General features: G+C 37.8%; 1 protein-coding gene across 1 annotated transcript in view; it reads right to left on the minus strand.

The window, feature by feature from the left end:
* LOC150077963 (uncharacterized) overlaps positions 1 to 26,424 on the minus strand; it is a 288,588-nt gene that overhangs the window by 202,785 nt on the left and 59,379 nt on the right. The window lies entirely within an intron of this gene.

Raw genomic sequence — 26,424 nt, forward strand, 5'->3', positions numbered from 1 at the left:
TGAACTTTTAACACCACTTTCGTTTCAGGTTGGCACTTCCAGCGAGCTGTAACAAGACTTTTATGTGAAACTGTGTCACCTTTACAAGCTAAATTAAGGATTTCTTCGAGAGTTGATGGCAGGGTTTCAAAGTTTTACGTCAAATGAGAATACTAGTGGCTTTCTTGAAGGTAATTAATTTTTTTGTGACCAGGAAATAGAAGATAAAAGATAATTAGGAGATTTTTCTTTATTATCGCAAAGAAATGAATCAAATTGGAGATTAAAACATAAAACAGTGCTGTGGTAATGGTTTTCAGCGCTACGTATTTAACCGATGGCTGTTTTAGTTAGTAAAGATGTCTTCTATTAATTTAAATGAACTTTGGTTCTGATGGATCTAAAAGAATGGAAGACCAAGTTTCTTTTTGGTGATTTAAATTCTGGATAGACCAGACTTTAAATTTTCTAAATTCATTCACCTTGGCTTTAATAAGAAAGAACTGATCAATATACTTTCTTCTTTCTTTAAAGAAGTTAAGCTGGAGGACATCGCAGATGTTGGCATAGTCTCTCCAGTGTAATACATGATCTTTCCTTTATAGAAGGAACACTCACGCCTAAAAGTTTGAAATCACGTTTCTTTTTTTCTTAATTTAATTTTTTTTTATTAAAATAGGGCCAACTGGTTTACCAATTTTTATTAAAATATTTTTCTATTGTGTATAAAATAAAAACTGAAATAATATTTAAGAATTTTCTAGAATATTTGAGACTAATCCAGAAAGGTGTAGAAGGCTCCTGAATGTCGTAAAAATTGTAGAAGATCCTGAACGTTGCAGATGATGCTAGAAAGTCGAAGTACTGTTTCCATATTATAGAAGATTGTAGATGGTTCTAGAGTATTTTGCAATAATATAAATTGAGAAGAACTGGCACTTATAAAATCTAATCATTATTCAGAAAGAGTGTTTGGTATTTCTTGACGAACATGGCAAGAAATAAAGGAACTGAGTGTTGAAAAAAGAAGTACTATTGTAACTCGGTATAAAGAAAGTTATTCCATAAGCTTGGCAAAAAACTAGCCTTTTCATTTAAAGAATTTCAAACTGCGGTTCAATGATTCAAAGCGACTTGCAGTTTAAAGGACAAACCACGATTTGGATGACTGCGCTTAACAACGGAAGCAAAAAGATAAGACCATAACACCGATTTCTAAACGTACTGCACCTGAAATCAGAGTTGAGTTGAATACAAACAGAGAAACTCCCATGTCTACATCCACTATAAAACTTCGTCATAAACAAGCAGGATTTCATTGTAGTATAGCAGTCGGAGAATCTAATCGAAAAATCTAAAGAAATGGTGAAATCTAAAGAATCGGCTAGGAGTTATCAACATTGGACAATTAAAGAGTACAAAAACGTACTGTGGACGGATGAATCCAAATTTGAAATTTTTAGATCCAAGAGTAGTCTATGGACGATCAGTTGAATTAAAAAAATGGTGCTACATTATTTAGGGCTTACAGTCAAGTACGGTGGTGGTTTCTTCATGATCTGGGGTTTCTATTTCTCTGAAGTGAGTGACATCGTCAGAATTGAAGGAATTTAAAAAAAGACTATAAAACATTCGTGAACATAATGCAATATGCTCTGGACTTCTGCTTTGTAGAAGAAAATTTACATTACAACGAGACAATGACGCCCTCGTGGATAGCACACTTGGTGGAATCGTCGACCTGCCCACACTGGGTGGAAAGATCTGAGTTAGAGTCCCGTCGATGACGTGAGGAATTTTTATGGGTCCTTTTCAGAACGTGGCTGAATTAGTCGGTCTCAGGCGAGGGCAGCATGATTTTCTTCTCTCGGAAACGGGAAACTCTGGTTTTTCTTCCAGCTTCTAGTCGCCGATATAAAAAACCCTACTAAAACAACTATAAAACAATGACCCGTAGCATAGCTCTAAGCTATGCAGGACTTGCTAGCAAATAAAAACCGAATGGGGTATTGCAAATTATGGTGTGACCACCACAATTGCCTAACTGAAACCAAATGCAGCTTTTATGGGATCATCTGGACCGTCAAGTCCGTGAAGTTTATCCATCTTCACAAAATTTATGGAAAACCTTGCCGATGTCTTGGAATTATGTTACTCAAGACTATTATAAAATTAATCACTAGAATGCCACATCTGTATAAGGCAGTGATAAAATTTCGTAGAGGATATTTTGATGAAAAATCTGTATAGTTATTGATATTAAATCATTTTAATATTTTTTGCTGTAGATTCTTAAAATACCTTGTTGTGTGTTGTTATTTTATATTAAACCTTAGAGAGTGCATTTTACCCTTTAAAAAATTTCATTATCTTAAACTAGTATGGAGAAACGAGGATTGCAGCTGTGCATTATATAGAATGAGTATAACCAGTGATGTGCGGGGTATAAAAATACCCCATAAGTTGTGTATTTCGATCCATGCTTTTTAATAGAATTCATATCATTCTGTACGTTGAATTATTAATATTGCACACGTGTTTATGAAATGATCCACTGTATTCCAAATAACATCAAGGTCCCTGATGATGGTTAGGTTCTAGAAATGGAAAAGTTGTTTGTACTATACCTGCTTTGTTTGCCTGTCCGTATTGGTAGCGATATAACATTGAGGATTTGAGCTGGCGTCCATCTATTTACATCAATTTGAAAAGATTATTTATGGCATTTTGTGCAATAGAATTTTTGTAGCTGTTGATTTTTGTTGATTATTGCGCCATTGTATATTATGTTGGCAAGTGCGTCTTCTCCGGAACTTTAGAATGTTATGGTAGAGAGTAGGTTTTCCCTCCCTCTGAGATGGCTAATTGCAGCCTCTACTGAAGAGACCGTTAGAAATTTCTTAGTTTTATGACGGGTCTTGAACTTGGACCCCTTGGAACGAGTGAAAAGTGGCTTTTAATCTTGAAAGATTAAATCAATCTTTCATTATTAACTTCAATCGAAAAGAAGTTTTATTTCGGCGTAGATGATCAAACAACTCACCTTCTTATTAATTCATGAGGATGGAATGCATTAATCATTAACTGTAAATTGCCCAATGTATAAGGCCCAGATTAGGTCCCTTGAAATATGATCCTAATTTATATGCGAACAGATAATGGCTCATCAATTGAAACGCTTTGAAAAAGTCTAAATGACGTCAGTTTGCAATGATTAATCCAGTACTGCCGAAAAAGACTTCCATACGACCAGGATAAACGTTACGTTGGAGTGTTAACGATTTCTTGAATGAATACATTCTATTTAGGGAAAATTATCTGTTTAAGAGGCTACTCTATAATTTGTTCTGTATTATTTTTCAACCATTTCTGTATAAGCACTTAATATTGAGATCGATCTGTAATTATGCTTATTGTTGGAGTTGCACTTTTTTTAGGATGGTATAATCTTCGTGTTTTCGAAAGGTTCGGGGAATTTTCAGATTCTAAATAAAGGTGCCAGCAGTTGAATTAGATTTCTTTGCCATTTTTATGCCAAGTTCTGAGGTACAGATGTGATGCAGTATTGATTGGTTGATTGTTGTAGGCGCATCAGCAACTTAGGCCATATTGCGCCGTATATAAATGTCTGTAAATTACGTGTGTTGCTGTTTGTTGACCGAAAAAGCAGCGTTTTCAGGAGGAAAAAAAACCATGCCACCCTCACCCTAGGCCGACTAACTCAGCCACTTTGTGAAAAGAACCCATAGAAATTTCTAGCGTCATTGACGGGATTCGGACTTAGGTCATAACTATCCAGATTTGAGTGGAAAGTGATGATATGAACTCTGCTACCCATGAGGGCGATTCAACACGAAGCAAATGTTGAATAATAGTAAGGATTAAAAATTTCCACAGGGAAAGCTAGTTTTGGACAAGTCTGTGAATAGGTTAGGATGACCCTTTGAGTTAACAGCTGTCGTAGAACCCTTGATAAACGGTGCTACAATGCGTTCTGTATTAACTCATTATATTGATCCACATGCAGATCAGAACAAGGAGACATGGCACTGATTTCCAAATCCTTTATTAGTTCAAAGTTCATTCAAAGCCTGAAACTAAAGAAGCATAATAAAGTTGAATATTTTAAGATTTGAATGAGGGATGAATTGCATTTTGGAATTCATAAAAAAAATGGATTCGTGATTTGGAACGAAAAATTTGGACTTTCAGAGGAGAAAGAAAAATAGATGGAAATTTGGCAAAGGAATTTTGGACTTTGGGATTTGGAAGGGAAATTTCATAATTTGAAATATCACACTGAATTTTAAAGTCCACGTTTGCATTTTCCTACTTAAAACTAATGAAAATATGTAAAGTAGCATTACAACTGCCTCTTAGGCAGACTGTAATTAGAAATGTGATTATGCGACCAAGTTTTTCAAGGAGATAATAAATTACCAAGTTTGATTTATAACCATATGCGAAAAAAGGAGAAAAAAAAGGAACAGCTGAATCAGAGAATTTTGTAAAAGAAAGTACCAAACTGAGCTTTAATTATCGTCTAACGCTAGCTGGCTTTCGTTACGTGTGTGAGTGTGTGTGTCTCTTCCGGCTAATCTATTACAATTGTTTTAAAACTCGCGAAATATCAGTGGTCTGTAGTCTCCTTTATTATCAATACTGTAATTATCATTATCACAATGTTTCAAGCAACTCTGCTCTAATGTGCACCCACTGCACTGGATAATTTCCGGTTGCAAACGCGTTTCCGTTTCGTTATCTTCCTTTCGCCTTATGCACATGAAACTATGAATTCATAAAAATTTCTGACCTCTCACGACGAACCCGACACTATTAAGTTAGGCGTTTTCTTATTTAATGTTAAGACAATTTGCGAAACACTTTGTTTCCCAGAAACTGGACGACTGCTGGAATTTATCTAAATGTGAACTGGACTCTTTCAGAACAGATATTGGAAAATATAGGAGATGCATTAACTGGGTTGAGTCTCCCAGGACACATCCCAGAGTTAAATTGCGCGAGTTTTACAGTGGAATGTCGATTATCCAAACCATTCATTGAACTGGAGATAGCCAAGGAACGATTTTAGTATTAGAAAATGATCTAAGAAAAAAAAAAGTTTGTTTCAGCAATACCAATCACTCGTAGGCCGAAGACAAACTTTTGCACATCTATTCTGCAAACATCCTTCCTCAATTTGAATTTATGCCCCCTCATGTCCGTGGTCTGAGGAAGAGGAAATATCCCATCAACGTTGAGCTTGCTCAACCCCTTAAAACGATACCAATTTTGTTGATATTCTGATTTCCGTTTACTTGAAACTGATGCATGGACAAGAAACTGATTCTAATCTATATGGTTGATTTAATAAATCTCAATAAATTTACCACGCATCGTCTCACTGATTGTTTCCATGAGACAGGTACTGTCAACGACAATCACTCTGGCCGACTTTTAAGTCTTAAATAATCACTCGTGTGATTATGTCAAAGTTTGTCTTTTACAATCTTCATGAAAATCGTTGAAGTTTTCCCAACAACCTAGGTTGTGCATAAAGGCATGTTAATGTTTACAATGTTTAAATGTCTATCTAAGCCTGAGACCGGTTAATCCAACCACGCGATGAAAAAATCCATAAAAATTCCTGCCATTGACGGGATTCGAACTCGGGCCTTTTTCTCTCGGTGGAGTAGCACGGTGACAATGCCACTGTGCTTCCGCGCAGACGATCAATAATATACGAAAGGAAAGGAATGGAAGGAAGAACTGAACCTAAGGGTACACCTAAAGGTTCACGGCTTTAGTTGAGAAGTTAGAAGAGAAATGAGCTGTCTACCATCAACCACAGCGACCGTAAAGAGAGAAAACTGGCTACTCATTTGCGAAAAACAGACAGCAGTCCATAAAATGGAAACTTGTCTAGAAGAGCTCGATGCTAAACAAGATGAAAATCCTTGTAAATTTCAAGAGAAAGTGTGAGTTTCACTAAATTTTTTCATCAAATTTATCCAAAGATGAGTAACATAAGCCAATATATCTTAAGTGGACTGACACTGAGGGAATCCACTTTGGCAATCATCGATCAGAAGAAAGGTTTCAAGACAGTTTAAGAGTTGGCAGATGATGGATTTCTTAATCACTTTTTTGTCAGTATGAAAAGATAATATTGGGCAGGAGCACAATCAGGAGCGCAGGTTTGGAGAAAAAAGTAGAGAAACGCCACCAGGAACCGAAACTTTCTAGATACCACGATTGTTCAGAATTCTTATAATATTCCTCTGCCAGAAGACTGCGGGTAGCATTTAGTCATGGTAGAAGGTGATGTATATGTTATGGTAGGGATGATTTTCCAAGATCATTAATGCAATATGCGAAAAGTAGGATGCTAATAAATCAGTCTTATCTTTAACTGAGGATGCATTAGTACCATCAGATTGTAACTGGGATAGAAGTACAGTTAGACCGAAGTTGAGCAAACATCTTTTGACATGCACAGCAGAAAAGCTCAAATACGATTTGGAAAAGAACAAAGCTGAGTTGCAGGGTATTCGACAGATCCATTGATGAGAAATTCTGGATTTGGAGAATCCCTTCATCAGATGTTGACATTTTGTTCTCAGAAAAACTTAAAAATACAAATAATTTTGTTTGGATAAGATGCAGGTTTTCTACTCTTACATGTTCTGTAGCCGAGTGGGCAAGAGAGGAAGTGCAGTAGCACACGCTCCTTGAGTAGACGGGGTTCAAGCCCCTGACTGCTAAATACGGTCGATCTGCCAACCCGCACTGGACCAGCGTGGCAGATTATGGTCCATCTCCCTCAACATGAATTGTTGAGGAGGCTTCCATCCTGCAGTGGGTTGATAATGGCTGCAGTTTACCTTTTTTTTTTACGTGTTCAAATCGAGTTTGGACTTATAAACATGAGAGACAATAAATAGTGTTTATTGGTCACAGTTATTAGATTAGTCTCAAAATTAAATTAATGCAGTTCCATTCTCGTCTTAAAAGATGTCTTGAAATATCTGTTCTATAATTCACTTATATTTTTCATCCACATTAATCCAGTAGCTTATTTCGACCAAGAATACCTTCTTTAATCTTTATGCAATATACTGGAAGCTAAACAGGGCTTGCTTCTGTGGGCATATGAAACCCAATGGAGCGAAAGAGCAGGAACCCAGCGGGGGAGGAAGGAGAAGGTTGCAAACAGAGCGCTAAAATTATAGCCATTCTCAAAGTAGGAGGGAAGGGGAGGTGATAACATCATATTTTACACCCACACCGTTCCCTTCTTTCTCCAACAGAATAACTCTCAGGAAGGAAGCCACTTTCTATAACGCGAACTGCCATTTGGGCGAGAGAAACGTAGAAATGTACGGGGGTCCTGGGGCTAAAATGGTGTAGTTGCATTAATGTATGACGCACAGAGATGATTAAGTGGCGCGCGCCTGACTACGAAGTAGCGGAGATACTTATTAGGACGGGCAATCGCATTCAGGGGAATACTGATGGGTTTCGAAATGCGATATAAGAAGCTGATTGAAGATCCAGCCCACCCCTGCCTCAACCCCCTGAAAACACCGCTCGAAAGCAACAAAATATACTTTTCGTTAAAGTGTTTAGCCAAAAGTCCCTCCGCTTAGAACCTAAATGAAGCGATAAAAAACGACTGAAACCAGTCGGATTTCCGGGTATGGAACACAGTAACTGTGATTTAGTTGTGAGTTGATAAGAAGCGAGGTCTTTTGATAATAAACGTAGATTTAATGCGGTTTAAACATTATAGATGTAACCCATCTTCAAATGATGTTTAGAAGATTTGTCAGCAGTCATTTACAGAGTTACAAAGGTTATTAAAACGTACGAAAGTTGGTATAGTTTATAGTGATGACAAGCTTCATTGTGAAAGAGATATACACACTGCTGCGATTGAAAGTGTCAACCTACAATAAAACGCGAGCGTTACGTATTGTCAGACACGTGACAATACTTCTAAGGGATGGACAATAGCACCACCATCTCAGAGATGGCAACACTGGACTTCTCTTATTATACGAGTTGAAATTGTGGCTTTTGAATGGAAGGAACTTATTAAACCGTGTCATCAACACATCCCTTCGTTTATTGTAGAATCTATTTGAGTAGAAATTCTATACGTTTTCATTGAAAATGTAATGAATTTAACTGTTTGCATACATGGAGTACTTTTAGAATGGGATGTACAGAGGGAGGAAAAGTATCGGTTGTATTTACTTAGATTTGTTATATATTTCTAAGAGGCAATTTATAAATCTCTGATTTCACTATTCAAAGAGCTGGTCTTGCTGCGCGAAGATCTAAGCATCAGGAGGATGAAAAGGGAGTAAATATGCTTCATCGTGAAAATATGTTCATATGAATGATGTTATTTACTGTGATTAGTAATTATTCATCGAGTATTAGCATATTCAGTGGAGAAATGTCAAAAGAGTTACTCTGCTCGTCATTGGAGGGAGGAAGAAACAAGTTAGTTAATGTACGCAGTGGGCTACATTTCAGGAGCATTAGCAGTCATAGTTTATGATTTTTAACAAAAATATGAGCAAAAAGCAACGACTTTTATACGCGATTTGCCATATTGCCCATTCATTCCTCCAAGGACGAGTTTTGATTCTATTGGTTAAATTTTAATGAAATTTGGGAAGGCTCGAGAAATCGTTTAAAAGGACCAAATATAAATATTCATGAAAATCTACCTACTGTGTTATTACACGCGGACGGACGGACAGACAGAGAAACAGTAACTACCCGATTTTTGTTTGTCCGATTTTAATGATATTTAGGATGGCTCGACCGATCTTTCTAAATGGACAAATATAGAATTTTATTGGAATCCATCTATTAGAAGTCGACTTATTACACGCGGACGGTCAGACGGATATGATGAGGATAATAAACACTTTACGCCTATATACTAACGCCCCTAAAAGCACTTGCTGATGCCCTTGTACTAAGCGCGCATGCGCCTTAATGGCCATGAAACATTTTACATAGAGAGAAGAAAAAACGAAATATCAAAAAAGAGAACCGGTTGAAAGAAAAAAAAAAAACTAAAAGAAGATGAAAGAGTAGAAGTTGGTCCAGTGTATGCATCTCATAAAAAAGTCCATTTAGACTCGGGGACCGACACACTTTCGTTGATGAGCGAATGCTGCTTCTTTTTGCACACGCTATCTCGCTGTCCACTTCCTGCACTGAGTACACACCAGAGGGCGTTAATGCGGTCCCGAGAAACCCATCAAAGATGGCCCCGTGTTAGCTGTTTGTGTCATTAAAGGCAGCTCCACATCAGCCCACCAGGAAATGTGAGCGGGGTACGAACAAATAGTGGGAGGGGTGGTTCGTGTAGCGCGGGTTGAACGTCTTTTACCTGCGACCGACACTACACAGCTGTCACGTGACAAGGTGCTTGCGCTCGTGCCACCGTTATCGATCGCGCTTTCCCACTTTTGCGTGGCACGCGCCGCCTGAAGTGCGAGACTCCCCAAGACTCGCTACATGTGCTCGAAGCGCGAGCTCAGGGAATCTGCCAGGCGTCATGTTGCTACTAATTATTTTTCCCTAACAAAGATTTTAAATCGGACTGATTTAAAATTCCCAGATCAATAAATAAAATCAAAACTGAAAGACAGCGCACCTGTCAGCAGATGCTGTTAAAATATTGAGGTTTCGATTTGATGCCCTCTGTGACAAAACCTTTGTTTGCTAAGGAAAAAAAAATCACTCAAAAATGCCTCTCCCCTCTCTAAATAAATAAATTTTATCTTTATACTCCCAGACGACCATAACGCCAGCATAGTCCCTCTTTTAAACTTTTTTTTTTCCTTTCTTACTCAATTTTCGATCATCTTCTTTCTGTATAAACAATATTATACATTTTGATTTATTAATCAGTTTAAAACATTCACTCCCGAAAGGCCTATCAAGGCCAGATAAATGAGAGAGAGAGAGAGAGAGAGAGAGAAAGCCAAAAGAAGAAGAGAAAAAAATTAAAGAAGAGAAGGAAATTGAGAAAGAGGTCAATAAAGGAAGAAGAGAGAGAGAAAAATTGCGGAAAAGACAAGGAACAGGAAAGAAAGAAAGAAGGACAGAAACAAAAAGCGAGAAGAGCAAGAAGAGCAATATAGAACGATGAGAATGGAAGAAAAAAGAAGAGCAATCAAGACAGAAATGAAAGAGACAAAGAGGAAAGAGAGAAAATGAGAAACAAAGTGGAAATAAAGGATAAAAAATGAAAGAATGTGCGTGCCTTATCTGTAACGTATTAATGGAAAATATCGTTAGAGAATATATAAAATGTGACCATCTATAATATATATATATATATATATATACACATATTATAGATAGGAGGGAGGGGTGACCTGTTATAACATGTTCAGACACGTTAGTGCTCAGTTGTCATCTATGCGCACATGATTGGAGTCATGTGCGCATAGATGACAAACTATATGTTAAACACAGAAAAGGCCAGAGTTCGAATCTCGTCAATGACACCAGGAATTAGTGGGAATTTTGCACAGTGTGGCTGAGTTAGTCGGTCTCAGGCGAGGATAGCATCGTTTTCTCTCCCGGAAACTTGGGTTTTTTATCCAGCAAACCGTCCACACAACATACGTAATTTGTGTCTCGTCTTAGAGGCTGTTTAAAAAAATAAACCTGATAAACCCTTAAGTATACTTTAAAGAAAGGGATCTTACGCGATAAAGTTTCCTGAGAACAAAATGGCAGAAATACGCAACCAAGAAAGCAAACAATATTCAAATTAACTTACCGTAGAAATTATTTAAATGTTAAAGCTAAATTATGCTAATGACACTGGGTTGCGACGCATTAAGATTGTTAATTATAAAACTGTATTTTATGAACTGTAAATCAGGACATCAATAGCGTGCACTTGTAGAATGAGTTCTCTATTTGAAAACGATTTTCAAAAACAGCTGCCTGCATTTCATCCAAGGAAATCTTTCCCTTTATGCACTTCAAAGGCTTCCTTCTTCCCAGGTAGATCAAGTACAGCTCTTGGACTAAGCATTAAAAGCTGCAACGTTTCACGAAGGGTGTTTCTGTTATCTTATGAATTTGCCATCATTAACGCCATGTTAAATCAGCGCTGGCGTCATCTACAGCATGATTAGGTTCTATTAATTTGTCATTGCTTTACTCGCTTAAAAATAAGCGACAAACATCTGTCTCAAGGAACAGGAGACGAACGAGTGGGAGGAAAGAGAGGGGGGAACCGAAGGAGGTGAGATGCCGGGGTGGGCAGGAGTTGGTGAAATCTGAAACTACAAGTTAGCGCTCGTAGTTACGCAAAGACAAGCGGCAAACAGGCAATAAATATCGATCCTGCAGGCCCCATAAAAGTGTCCTTAAGTGCGGCTGAACATCTGCCATACAAGACCCATTTTACCTTGCCATGCATTTTCTGCTTACGTTAGACGAGTGCGCCAGAGATAGCAACACCGTGTAGGGATGTGAAGGCATTACTTGGCGAACAAAATCTCCGATGAAACGGATTAAAATCCATGTGTTGGGATATTGATAAAGAAATAGTCGGCTGGGAGTCGTAGGAATTTTTAGGCGTGGGTTTTCTTAAAGTACCTGCAAGATATGTTTTTTGGTTTTTGTTGAATTTGATCATCGTAGACAATAAATTATCCCTCAACAACTACGAAGCCTGAGACTTCAAAATGAGATGGAGTACTGTTAATTGTCGGTGTAATATTCATGTTATAGATACTCATCTATTTCCAATCCTATTCAGTACGCATATTACTCCACTTTTTCTTAGAATAAGATCCTGGTTACCAAATTTTGAAGTGATAGAAACCCGGCTTGCTCTTTTCAGAAAGTTTATAGTAACTATATACTCCAGAAACCCGGGTTTTTGAAGCAAAGGAGCTAGGAGTCACATTGTCTTGGTTTGCGATTTTGATTAAACAATTTGCTGCTCCGATTTGGAACTCTAACATCAACAGAAAAACTTTAGTAAGCAAATATTGAATATCTGCAAATGAAATTGTCCATCTTTCTATTCGCAATCTCATGTTGTTCCAATGCGTTTTTTACTTGAATATTTGGTCTTACTCCAATCATTAGAAACATATTTTACTGTTGTTCTTCTTAAGGTCCTGTACTTCGTTTTCTATGAATTAACTTTTCTATGGATGTGCTATATTATTATACTTAATCAAAGGCACCAGGTGTCACGTGACACTAGGACCTTCGCAAGTAGGGAAAATGATGCTTTTTCTCTTTGTATAAGACTGTGGTGAGACTGTATTCAGAATATGATGTTCAGGTATGAAAGAATGCTTGAAGAAAGATACAGAACTTCTAGAAAGGGTATTCGAAGAAAGGAAACCAGAATGGGTGAACTGCAATGCTTGGCAGCTAGAGACATCTTAAGGGGAGGATCTAGTAGAAGTACACTGTCTAGTCAAAACATCATGACCACTACCTAATAGTGGGTATATCCTCCTCTTGCCTCCATAGGGCTGCGCATGGCCTCTATAAGGCCTCTGAACGTTGCAGGAGGTGTGTTGTACCATGTCGCATTGGGTCCCACAGATCTGCGATAGAAGGCACTGGAGGATCCAAACGCCGGATCAGTAGATCCACGTAATCCCAGAGATGTTTTATGGGATTCATATCAGACGAATTTGGCGGCCAAGGTAACACTTGGAATTCACTTTCATATTCAGCGAGCCACTCTTGAACAGAACCAGCAACGTGCCAGAGCTCAGTATTCTGCTAGAACAAATCTGGGCCATTTGGAAAGACAGTCACTCTGAACAGTGTGTACCTGATTAGTCACAATGGATACGTAGTTTTTAGCATTCAGAGTGGGGGCTAGGGTATGAGAGCTCCAAGAGATTACCAGGAAATCATCCCCATACTAAAATGCTGCCTCTACCTGCCTGTTTCTATTGGACCAGGACATCAAAGTGATTCCTCTTCGCAGTTTGTCGCCGTACTTTTCATTTACCGTCCACACCGCATATCAGGAAACGTGATTCATCGGAAAAGGAAAATTTTACTTCTAGTCTTCAATGGTCCAGTGACGCCGTTCAGATACAAACTTCAGGCATCGTTGGCGATAGGTGGCCTTAAGTATGGGTACCTTGACCGAACGCTTACTCCGTGGGTCCATACGTAGAAGGGTTCGTTGGATTGTGGTGTTGGAAACACTGTTGGTCGTCCCCCAGTTAAGTCCATGGTCAGCCGTTCCACCGTTTTCTGCCTATCGCAAGGCGGGACAGACTTACGTTTAACACGACCATTGATGAGGCGTTAAGTGCCCGCCATTGTCCCAGCGACTGCTGCTCTGTTGACTATATCCGTCCACTCTTGGAACACCATTAGTAGAGCACTCATGAACAGCCCACAAAACTCCCAGTTTCTGCAATACTGCTACCCTTCAACCGGTACTCGACATCATTCCTTTTTTGAAGTCCCTCAGATTACGTCCCTTGACCATGTCGATCGAGTACTTCGTATTGACCGCGTGACACGAACCTGCAGTATCAGATTTACTGGCTCTCAGCGTGACACGTGTGCCACGAGGCGGGGAAGAACGGCTGATTGCTAAAACACGGGATGGTATTAATGTTTTGACTGGACAGTATACATAAAGCCTTGAAGGAAATCAGTAAAATGAACGAAGTAAGTAGGTATATTTTCACTGGCAGAGAGAGAAGAACTAGGAAATACAAATACAAAGTTTTGAGGAGTAGCAGAAGACATGAAATGTAATTTCAAGCGTGTTGTAGGTCACTGGAATAAATTGCCTGCCACAGTGGTCAAGGAGGAGAGTTTGATTAAGTTTTCTTGACATTGTTTTCTGGAAGATGCAGAAAAAGTTCGCTTGCTTGTGTCATGTAGCCCTTAGAGAAATAATATGGGTACCCCAGAAGTAATGAACCCATTTTAGATTGAGATATTTCTTTAAATTATAGTGATAAATATTTTACTTTTGTTTCAGGTTGTTGGTGCGAAATGAGTTTTAATATGAATCGGTGGAATAAATACGTACTGTCATTGTTGAACTGTACTTCATCAATGAGCTTAGCATTGCGAAATCTCAGCGTGCATATAGGAGAAAATTTAAAACTCTTTAAAAGCATATGATAAAACGATGTGTTGGCCAGTTTTATGCTCGTGGAAATGTAGGCAACAAACCACGCTTTGGACGTCCGCGATCTTCATATAATGAAAGAAAAATCAAGCAGCCCGTAGGTCCATGTTAAACAGTCCACAGAAATCAATATGACATCGTTCAAGGAATTGCCATACCCAGATAATCTTTGCACAGAATTTTAATCAAGGAAATACGCTTATATCCTTACAAGATCCAATTAGTCCAGCAATTATTGTCTACAGGACCATACAAAAAGGTTGCAGTTTGCAAATGAGTTCTGGCCCTAGCAGAAGAACCAGATCTTTTCAAAAAACTTTTGATGAAGCACACTTTCACTTAAGTGGGATTTTGGGCATAAGAACAACCGAAATAGGTTACAGACACTTCATGATGCGCAGGTGACTGTAGGGTGTACGTTTGTGGTGGCTCCAAGACGTCAGTCGAACTCTACCTTGTTTCTCTGTGTGATATACAAAACTCTATAAATGGCCTGAATGTGTTGAGTCTAGTGCAGTGTACTATATGGCCGGGTGTTATGGTTCATCGAGTGTTTGGACATTTATTTTTTGAGAATGATGAAGGAAATGTTACTTTTGTCACTGGTAAATGATATCGCCAAATGTTAACAACTTTTTACAGAAATTACTGGAAGATGAAAACAAGGAGGAAGTATGATTCCAACAAGACGGAACAACAACGGCACTGTTTCGAGAAATTATCCCAAATTATTTGATCTCACGATTCGGAAACATTCTTTGGTCTCCGAAATCTCTCGATCTCACAGTGCCAGATTATTTCCTTTGGGGTCTTCCTTAAGAAAGGGTGCACTTTAACAAACCTAGAACAATTGTGGAGCTCAAGGAGAACATAATTCGGGAATTGTCATTGGAATTTCTTGAGAAAGTGATGGCAAGTGGAGATATCAAAGAGGGAGGCATCTGTCTAGTGCAATATTTTGTACATAAAATCTCCAAAGTGTGTACGTTTAATAAACATAGTAATTTGTCTTATATCACATGATGTTCTATAACAATCTTTAAAACAAATGGCTTTACTAGTTTTTTTGGGACATCCTACCATGAACCAATGACAACTACCAAGAAGTTTACCTCGCAGATCAATAAATGAAAGTTTAGACGTTTCAATGAGCTCCTTCTTTGGAAGAATTATGGAATTTATAAACAAACATGTAATTTATTTTGTTTTCGACAATAAACAGTTTAATAGAGCTATCCGAGATATGTTAACTTGACGGTTGGGTGAACCCAAGTGAAGTTGTTTGTCTCTTATTTACGTGGTGTGATTTCTGATGAATCATTTCTTTATGATATCCCGCTTTCCTGGAAATTTTACAAGATACCAGATTACAGAAAATACTAAGCAATCAGAAAATCTGGAGGAACTCACATTATCTAAGTTTTGTATTCTTTTCTTGTGACCGAGCTGATTTCCTTTTGATTGTGAATTTACGAAGAATTACCTCTTGGGTAACTATGATTCTCCACCACTAATTTAGATAAGCTTTTAGGGCAGTACTTATTAAATACAATTAATTCTCGCGTGCCATCTGTATTGCATTTTATGTAATGTACTAGCGACCCAATAAATTATATGAATCCAATAATTTTTCTCGAGAATGTCGACACAGTTCTAAACTTCCCAACGTACGCCCGTCACTCAACTGCTTCAACTTGTAAACTTGAATACACGCATTTCATGTTTTGAAAGGGAACGTGACAGATTTGTTGATGCCAGACCACCACCTGTCAATTACACGTACTCTCTGCTCAGTGTATATCGCGTCACTGAGTTTTGAGGACACAATCAGGACTGTCCGCAGCTGCCGGGCTATAGTTCATTATGGGGGGTATGAGAACACGTTCTAAGACAGACACGCGCTTACAGAAAGAGTGAGAGGGATAGAAAATGAGATGGAAACTGAAAAAAAGGGCAGCACGGGGAGAATATAAAATTCTGGGGGTAAGCGAGGAGGGAATTGACTGTTCAGGGGGAGGAAAAATCGGTCGTATATTGGTCATGAATAGAAACTCTTAAGTAGATGAAATGTTTCACAGTTTGGTTTAGAAAGAGATTTCTTTTGGTAAAAATCAATAGAAAAATAAACCGTAAAACATCCAATGAAATCTTCGATTTGCAATAGGAGGGCTTAATGGGATAACATCCAGACATCAGACTTTCAATCATTTGCTGAGAGCTTTTCAAACATGAAGTTTTAAAATCTCTCGGAGCATGATCTTACCATGGCTCAAGAAATCGAAAATAATCCACGTCCAGAGCGGACAACCAATTCTGTATATGTCAACAAGCATTACAAGGGCAGTGGATCTCGTTTATTTTATATCATCTTTCCTAACATCCAGCCCAGAGGAAGATTCTAAGATGCCGTTCAGTGCTCAAGGTATATCCTTAGGGTAAACTGGTGTCATTTCATTCTCGGCGTAAAACATTCCATTTTTATTTTGGGTTGAACTTTTCCGGCTCATTGGGAACTGCATTTTACACATGTCATTTTCTATTTAGAAACTTCTATTTACTAAAAGATACACTACCGCCCTCTGGAGTGTTTGCTTCCAAAGTTCGGTATCTTATGTCTTGTATTACTTTTAACAAATATTCACAGTACAGATATTTCTACAGATGATTCTATATGGTTGCCAAAGTACCAGATTTTTCTGGAGAACTCTATAGATATTTAACCGTAAAATATATGTAAATAAAGCTCAATTTTAACACACGTGTTCCACTACTTTTTGAACACCCCTCACAAATTAAGAGAGCCGAAAGAGAAGGTAACAAGGAGGAAAAGGTGGAGAGAGAGAAAGAATTTACAGGATATCATGAAATGTGTCTTATTATCGATCCCGGCAAATCCGAATGAATTTCTGTTTGCATTGTCCGCTGCTGCACACGTTTATTTGCATAGAGTTTAACTGGTGCAGAGCTTGAATTCGTCAGTTTATTGTGTAGCCAGAGTGTATACGTTGCAAGTGTCGTAAATGTGGGATGGTTCCTAATCCTCCAGTTGGATACAATCGGATGCAGTGATCTCAGGCATCATTTTATTCTTCTTTTTGGAGCTTCGTAGCGTGTAGCCACCATTCAGGTCCTCTTTGGAAAGTTGTGGCTGCTGGTCCAGCACAATAGGGATGGAGCCAGTCGTCGGCAGGAAGAGAACAGATCTGGGGAGGCGTTCTGTATTTTAATGCAAGCTATGGCCGCATAGAACGAAATGAAGTCTGTATTACAGACTTGTAGAAAGCTGATACGATGGATGACGCATCTGTTTCCATGGCGATACGAAGAAATCCTCCAGCGCCGAATTCTGTGTCTTACTTACAAAGGCAAAATGATTCAAAACGACGCATCCGAGTGAAACAACTGTTCAGACAGAGGCGCAATTTTCTCCCTCTTTCGTTCTCTTTCCCCCCTCCCACCTCCCCGTTAGTTGTGCCATCGTTTTGAGGAAAATTTTCGGTTTTCGTATTTTCAGAGTAAGATGGAAAGTCTTTCGCTTTATACTTTACGAAGGTCTGTCGAATAGTGTTCGCCAGACTCACCTGTGAAGGGAGAAACGAGATGTAGAGGAGAAAGGCTAGAGGGGTATCACAACAAAAATAAAGGAGGTAGGGAGGCAGAACACAAAATAGGAATTTAGATTGTACATCAATGGGGTGAAGTTTCTTAAGATGCTGCGCGCGCACACCCACACCAAAAAAGCTACTGAAAAAAACGGAACAAGACAGATAAGGGTAGGAGGGAGTGGGGGGGAAGAGTTTTAAATCTGGTCAGCGAAGAAAGATGATGCATCGCTAACATCAACATGAAACATCCATCTCAAACGAAACCACTAAAGGTACGTTACCGGAAAGAGAGATTGGAAAAGGATTACTTTTCTCTTCGTTCATCTTCCATTTTCGTTTTTACTTGACGAGGCGGGACACTGATTATAGCCTTTCTTTCAATATGTTCAGTGAAAGACATGATGTGAAAAAAAATACGGTTATTTATGTGGACGGAAAATACTGCTCTGCGAGTATTCCTAGAGTATCGTGAGTTATCCCTGTTGTATCCTTAGGAACATTCTTAGAATTACGTGACACTTTTCGTCTTAGCGAGAATATAGTATATATTCGACATAGTCAAATAAAAACACAGCAGTTGGAATTGCCCAAATACATTTAGGAGTTCACATTTCGGTAGAATTTCATTTGGCAAATTCATTGAGCAATGACACACCAAATTATTTTCTTTGTAATCGTATAAGTTTAACAGTCCTTAAGATGATTTAGGATGGGGAAGGGGCATAGAGAAGGAGTGAGAGAGACTAAATTACTAAAGATAGTAACCCCATTGATAGATGGATATAACGAAAAAAATAAAAAGGCAAGGAGGGGAAAGAGATAGACAAAAGAAGAAATATAAATGTTCATAAATAGATAGAAAATGAGAATAAGAGAAAGAAATCTGAGCTAGAGGAAAATGAAGTAGAAAAAGGCGAAAGCATTCCAGTCATTATAAGTATCTTTCGTGTGAAGAAGCTAATTTTTAACTTTTTGAAGCGGATTAGACGAAATCCTCGCAAGTCTCCGAAACTGTCGACTAACATATTAATCACTGAAGTTGAAATGGTACTTTAAGACTGTAATCAAATCCTACCCGTCACGGTCGACAGCGATGTGCGATGTTCTTCCGTTTTTACATGCGCATCACCATACACCGATGCAAGCACGGTTCACTAACTTTTAAATGTGCCCAGCCGGAGCTCGAAGATTTGAAAAGATCTGCATCTTTTATGACCTGCATCAATGGAAATCAATAGATCTAAATTTGCTGTTGTTAGTACAAAGAATAAGCGTTTTTTGGTTTTTTCTTTTCCTGAGCTTTGCAAAGAATTTGTTTAAAACTTTCCCCAGAAAGTTAGTTGTTATTTGTGGGGAGAAAGTTCAGATTTGTTTTTGTAATTATAAACCAAAGCTAATAAGGACATTAAAATAGGATTTTGGTTATTTATTGGGCGTCCAGAAAACATTTCAATCAATAGATTTCCCCGATATTATTTATTCCTCATAAATCACTATTATTTGAGAGATAATTTCTTGTTATAATATAGTTGGGGAAGGAGGTTACGTCGTGTTTTTCCATAGAATTATATTTGTAGTACAGTGATGATCATTCTGTACCACATGAATATTAAGATAGTTTGTTCAGTTAATAACTAAATTCCTATACATTAAGGTGACGTTTCGGGAACCTTGCCGGTATCCATCATCAGACCATGTATTGTTAAATAGCAGAAAAACAAATTCATATTACATTTCATTTTTTTTTCATTGGTATTAAATTTTTTTTATCGTTCCTCAACATTCTCATCGCCAGAAAACCTACAGAGTTACAGATGAAAGTGTACAAGAAGCCTACCGATTGAGGGATCATCCTTAACTACAAACCTTGCCACTCAATTTCAACAAAAATCGGAATACGAACATCCTTCATCTTAAGAGCATACCGAATCTGCAAGAAAAAAGATCTCTAACACGAACTAGAAGACATAACCAATCTAGCCTTAAACAAGGGATTCCCTCTACACATCATAAAGAAAATAATAGCTGACAGCTCAAACCTTCAAACAACCTAGCAATATGAAGAAACCAACAATCTGCTTATTATACACACCCGGAATTAGCGAAAAGAAGCAAGAAAATACGGAATCGGCACTTTCTTCAAGGGTTAGGCCTCCTAAAACAGATTCTAAAACATCAATCCAACAGGCCAATAATCCCAGAAACCTTATTCATCAAACTGACTGTGGAGGCACATATATATAGGAGAATCTTATAGAAGACTCAATTCCGGAATTAAGGAACACAAAAAGAGAGATATATATACAGAGGAATAGAAAAATCTGACATTGCCCTGCATGCGTTCCAATGTGGAGATGTGCGGCAATTCAACAATACCATAGTCCTTTCCACCGATCAAAAATATAACAGGAGAAAATTGAAGGAAGCATTCTACATAAAATTGTATGAAGATACATCTGTTAACAGAAAACAAGGAATTGAATTTAATCCACAACACTTCAACTTATTTAAAAAGACAGTAGAAAATCTAAAAAAGCAGGAGGGAAATCTCCAAAAAACAAAATAGCCACTTTCCCCCCTTCCGGAAACTAGCCAGCGAAACAACTGAGAACAAGGTTAGGCCATAATCTAACAAGAGCCACTGGATCCAGAATAACCTACCTGGCACTCTACTACAGAACCATTGATTAAAACCCTCTCATAAATCACCTGTTGACAGCACCTCTTGCCACAATATACAGTATTCTGGCAGTAGAGATCGAGACATTCGGCAAGCAGGGGGCTGACAACAGGTAAGACTACATGTTATAATTATATGTTTTATTGTAATTCAGAATCTAGTATTCAAACCACAGCATCTTTCTTAAGCGAGTAATAGGGGTGGGCGACCAAATTATTGATGCATGCAGTCTGATGAGTTCAAGATATTTCTACATATTTTGGTAACAAGCTTTGGTTGTTGCGAAACCAACGCTAATCAACTTCTCTCGAATATCCAAGATTACACAACCCAACACAAGATTGCATAATTTATTTCACAAAATTACTCTCAATTCTCATTTCTATGACGTCCTTTCACAACTATGATCTATCAGACTCCACATTTTTTTCTGAAGAATTTAAACTTCCGATTGCATCAACCACCCCTAATCTCATTTGCCCTAATTATTCATTCTATAATTCCTTCCCCCTTAAATCTATTTCCTCTACCATTTTCCCAATTCAGATCCTTACAATTTTCTTTCTTCGAAACTCTGCTTTTTCCAATCTAACGTTCCTAACATTGAAATAATTTCCCGTGGTGATTTTAGTGTTCGCAACTCCAGCTGATTTTATGACAGTTGGGATATAATATTTTTAAATACAAGTTCGTGCCTTCTGGGTAACACTAATGGCCAATTCGATCTAGTTGATAATTAAAACTTGAAGGTAACTTTTAGGCTGCTAGGACAGCCATGAAATTCTGATCAGGGATCTTGAACTTGACCAGTAAAGACATAAAGACGACCATTTCATTTTTCAGTATAAAAGAAATACTTGCAGTTAATCCACCCTTGAATATCGCATACAAGTCTTGACGTAGTTTTGATAATTGGAAACTTAACAATAATATTAAAAATAAAGTAAGCACCTTCTGATGATTTCTCACGCTTCTATATGTTCCACAACTTTTCCATATAAAATACACACTCAGAGTTTTTGTTACGACATTATTTTCATATTACCCTTCTTTGATTATTCAACGTTGTCTTCAGAACTGTAATTCAGGTTTCATTTTAGGAAAGGAAATCAGAAAGAAGTTCCCCAGGATGACAAATCTGATGAAGTGATGGTGGCCAGGATTAAAGTTATGTAACGCCTAAGGCTAGAAGGTGGAAAGCAAATCCCCATACCTCCTTATTCAAATATTGGCCATGACCATGTTATAGGGTGCTAGTTTCGAAGTTATTTGCATGTTCGCATGAACAGTTTTGAAAATTATGTTTAACAGGGACAGTTTTAGGCCATTTCATGAATAACAGAAGACTAAGAAGCAAATGAATTTTAACATTAAAATTGACAAATTTAATTAAATTTTATATAAATTATTTTAATGAAACAAATCGATATTATTTATTAATATTATTTTATCTTATGTTATTAAATCATTAACCTAATATTATAATATTAAATAATAATATTAACACAATTTTTCGATTTCATTTTTTGATAGTGATCTCGTGGAAAGGGATTATTAAGTAGTTTTCCGCATATCTCGTGTTCAAGCTTGTTCCGAAAAACAAATACGTTGTCTATACTTGCATTCCGTGTGGATGGTCGATAATAAGACTGAATGATCCGCTATTATGGCTATATTGCTCCGTGTACGTTTTCGGTGATCAATTTTCTGTTTTGCTGGATGAAAAACCCGAATTTCCCGGAGGAAAAAACTATGCTACACTCTCGCCTGAGACAAACTAATTCAGCCACGTTGTTAAAAATATTCACAAAAAATTCCTCACGTCATTGACTGGGAGAGAGAGAGAGAGAGAAAGGGAAATTTTGCTGTTCTCAAATATCATTCAAGTTTCCATTTGCAGGTAAAGTACGATTGATGCACCTATTTACCCCTTGTCTGGTTCCATTTCCTGAGATAGCAGAATGAGACAAATGAAATCAATTCTGTACGCCATCAGTCAGCCATTTGGACAGCGAGCAATTAATAATGAACCTTCTTCATAAATTGTACCAAATAGGCTTCAGCCTTTCTCGATACATCAACTTGGTTTTTTCATATCCGACTTGCTGAAGCATGGCATCAGTCTGCCTGTCACGTCTACGAGTTTAAAAGGGCGTGTACCTTATGTATGAAGCTCACTGATCTCTCATGGTAGGTTTATTAATAGTCTGTAAAGGTGGCGCTATCATCGCTTCTACCTTACCCAAAAATAGTAAGTACATACTGCATGCTTTGTTACGACGAAAGCAACACGTGATTTGCTTATAGTACGATCACGACGCCCTCTAAAGTGAAGTTTAAAGATTACAGAGAACTGAATGTTTACTATGACTTTGCTTTCGCATCTATAGGATTATATTTGATGGTTTTTCAATTTTGAAAAGAAATTTTCACAAATTGAACGAACTGGAGTGGTAGGCGTGGTTAGTTGACCCATAAACTTTTAAGAGATCAGACTTAAGTGCTCTTAAGACGAGTGAAGTCACAGAGACGCCGAACAAAACAAATCGAATCTCCCTTACGTATCACCAGACATCCCATTCGTCTTATGTGTTTACCGTCGATCACAACAATCCAGACGTCTTTTCGGTTTTAGCGTTATTGCCTCTTAACAAATCATCATTGGAGCCTTCTTTAAGTCCCCTTCCAAGAATGAGAAGATCTTAAAAAGGTTAGAAGTCGTGCAATTCACTCAAATTCCTACATAACCAAGATACTAAATTAATTTTGTTCGTACAAAACTGATAAAAGCAAATATTAACACCATTTCCTTTACAGGCATCAGTTTTAATAAATATCTAAGTAATACCTTTTAAACTTTGAAATATTGGTGAACGAAGTCCACTGTTGTATTATTTGTCCATAATTTAATAGAGTTGAAACGTAACTCTCAGTTGAATAAGATAGGCTTTTTTAGTTACGAAAATCGCCGCTAGGTTTCCCCACAACAATATTTATAAATGACGTCACGATGCCATTCTGACTGACAATTCTCGTATATTTAGCGCGCGCCATTTTATTTATTCCTTTGCATTTTACAGTTAATGCTTAGTTAAAAATCAGATTTTATGAAACATTTATTAAAATCGGTTAATTGGAATTGGCCTTCAGCAATACAGAAATGGAGCGGTAGTAAGTTCTTGCATTTATTCAGATCTGAAAATTTTCGTAATGGAGACCTAATTCTTCTCAGTGTTTGTGACAAACCCTAATTACTTGTTGTCATAGAGACGAAAGAAAAACTGGGTTAGATAAAGGCTGCTCGATAGCCGGGAGTTAAAAGGATTAGATGGCAAGACAAACGGTACATGTTTCGTACAATAGACGAACCTCCTTTTCTCTGTTCGGTGGAGCTTGGAAAGAACCAATAGGTTTCAGCAGAAGTGGCTTTGATGTTTAACGACATGAACTGTGTCTGAAGAGGACACTTGTTTCTACAATCTCACTACAAGTAAGAAACTTGCGATAATCAAGAATGGGCTTTCAGTTCTATTAGAAGTGAGGCTTAGTGTCAACAGGAGTCTGCAGTTTATATCTATAAACTGCGCAATTTGGTTGTCATATATTTACATTTTTATTCTTACCCCATCTATCCCCTTCTCTGTTAAATTTATCAATAAATTGCGTTGTCTCCAAGGGCACGAGCAATATTAAATCTCGGAGTTTTTATTTTGTCACGCTTGCTTTATGGCTGTAAAAATGTACAAAGCGAACTTTCAAATAAGCTCATTAAGTGTACTAATCACTTAATTAGGATAATTCGCACACATTTTTTTTTCAGCTGCACAAATATCTAAAGAATGCTAATGGGTTTAGCATCCCGTTTTAAAAATTCAGTTTAGCTTTTTCTTACGTTTGTGACGAACCACTCTACCGACACAGAAAAATATACGACGCTGTACTCGTACCTTCATTATTTTCTAGAAAGAGAGAGAAAACGGGGGCAAAAAAAGCGAGGGGAAAGCAAGAAAAGAAAGAGGTAAAAAGCAGCAGAAGAAGAAGAAGAAAGAGCAGAAATATATATAAAAAATGAGCAGAGACAGAAAGAAAAACAAAGCACGAATGCAAAACAAAAAGAAGAAATTGAGAGACAGACAAAAAAGTAGAAAGAAAAAAGAGACACGCTACGTGTGCGTGTGTGTCAAGTCCAAAGCAACTAAGGCTATGTGGCGTCAGTATATTGTGTCTATAGTTGCATTTTTCGTACGTGAAACGAATGGAAATAAGAAAAGAAAGCGATAAAGAAGCAACACAACGAGGAACGTTTCAGAAGTATTAGATACCCTATCCTAAAAACAAGTCATTGGAAACTTGTGAATAAAATTTATTCAAAGAAATTAATCCACGGAATTCTTTATATTAATTTCCAGCAGAAAGCTGGTGGTATTTTACTCTTCTTCTTAATTCGTAGTCTCAAATGAAGAGAGACGTCTTGGGCTTGCACTAATTTTGCGTTTCCGTTCATGCCAAAATTTTAGTCAGGAGGGATCGTGATGGTCACAAGTTGACAGTCAATCCTTGCTTTGCGAAGAGTTGTCCCATTGGAAGGTGTAATGGCTGTTCCATGAAATCACCATTACGTTGGCCAAGTTTTCAGGACATCAATGAAGGATTCAGCATTTACGGTTCCACGCACTACGGCCATTGGACCCAGTAAGTACCACTAGAAACAAGTTCTAGCGTCGAACTCAAATTCTTCAGACATCTTCCATACTTAGACAACTAAAGATTTACAATAGATTGTAGTTTCCTCTTGACCAAAGAAAACGAGCTTTAGCTTTCATAACAAGATAATAATGGAGAATAGAATATCGTTCATGTCAAGCTAGATATGATTATTTAAATATCGGTCGCATTTAATTTGAATATATTTTCACAACACCAGGAAAATGCAAACTAACAGAAATAGAAGAACGTAAGATGAAGATCATTAGAAAGTGATATTACAGCTGGCGACACCAAAGCGAAAGTCCCTTTTATTTATTTCATTTAATCTTATTGTTCAGCTTCGCTGAGACAGACTAACTCAGCCAAACTGTGAAAACATCATAACAACCTTCGCATCATTGAAGGGATTCGAACTCGAGCCTTTTTCGTGCGATGTGGTAGAAGGGCTATTATAACTACCGTGCTACCCAAGAGGGAATTATTGACGGATGTCACAATGCTGGCATTTCGATTCCTGCAACTGTTGACAGCCAAACTTGCGGGCCGCAGGCAGTCTTGTGTTATTGGGTGTCCGAGTTTCAAACTAGTGTGTCAATTTACAGTCAAACACGAGCGTCCCATAATATAAAGTTGCCTACGAGCTGCGTGTATTACTGATTCGGAATGTGCAGCCCAATTTTTCCTAGCGCCCTCAATTTTTTTTTAATAGCAAGATAGTGCAAGGAAGTCACAGGCTTTTGCAGCACTGGCGGAAAAAAAAAAAATAAATAAATAAACAATTTGCTTCCCTCCTCACAGAGAACTATCCAGTTGACTTTTCAATTTATTCAAACTGACAGCATCAACTACCCGCCCGTGAAGGCAACCTGTTCCAGCGACGAACAACTCTTTGGCTAAAAGAAAATTTCCTACAATAGAGTCTACACCTCTTCCCCTGTATTACGAATTTATGCCCCAAGTAGTAGTAGTAATAGTGGCATGTGATGCAAGAAAAGCAATTGTATGAACTTATGCAGCATCAGTCAAAAAAAAAAAAAAAAATTACAAAACAAATCCCTCTAAATGTTTGTCGCAATTAACCACCCGCTGGCTAAAGGCAAATTTCCGCACATCTATTCTACCTCTGTCTTTCCTCAATTTGAATTTATGCCCCCCTAGGTTCGTAATCTGAACAAGTGGAAGAATCCCATTCAGAATTCAGCGTGCTCAACCAATTCAGGTGCCTAGTCTCCAGCCGCTGCAATTTGCAGAACTTAAGCCTCTCTTGG

Source organism: Mastigoproctus giganteus, chromosome 11, assembly GCF_048544385.1.
Source record: "Mastigoproctus giganteus isolate SK-2022 chromosome 11, ASM4854438v1, whole genome shotgun sequence".
Classification (NCBI taxonomy): Eukaryota; Metazoa; Arthropoda; class Arachnida; order Uropygi; family Thelyphonidae; genus Mastigoproctus; species Mastigoproctus giganteus.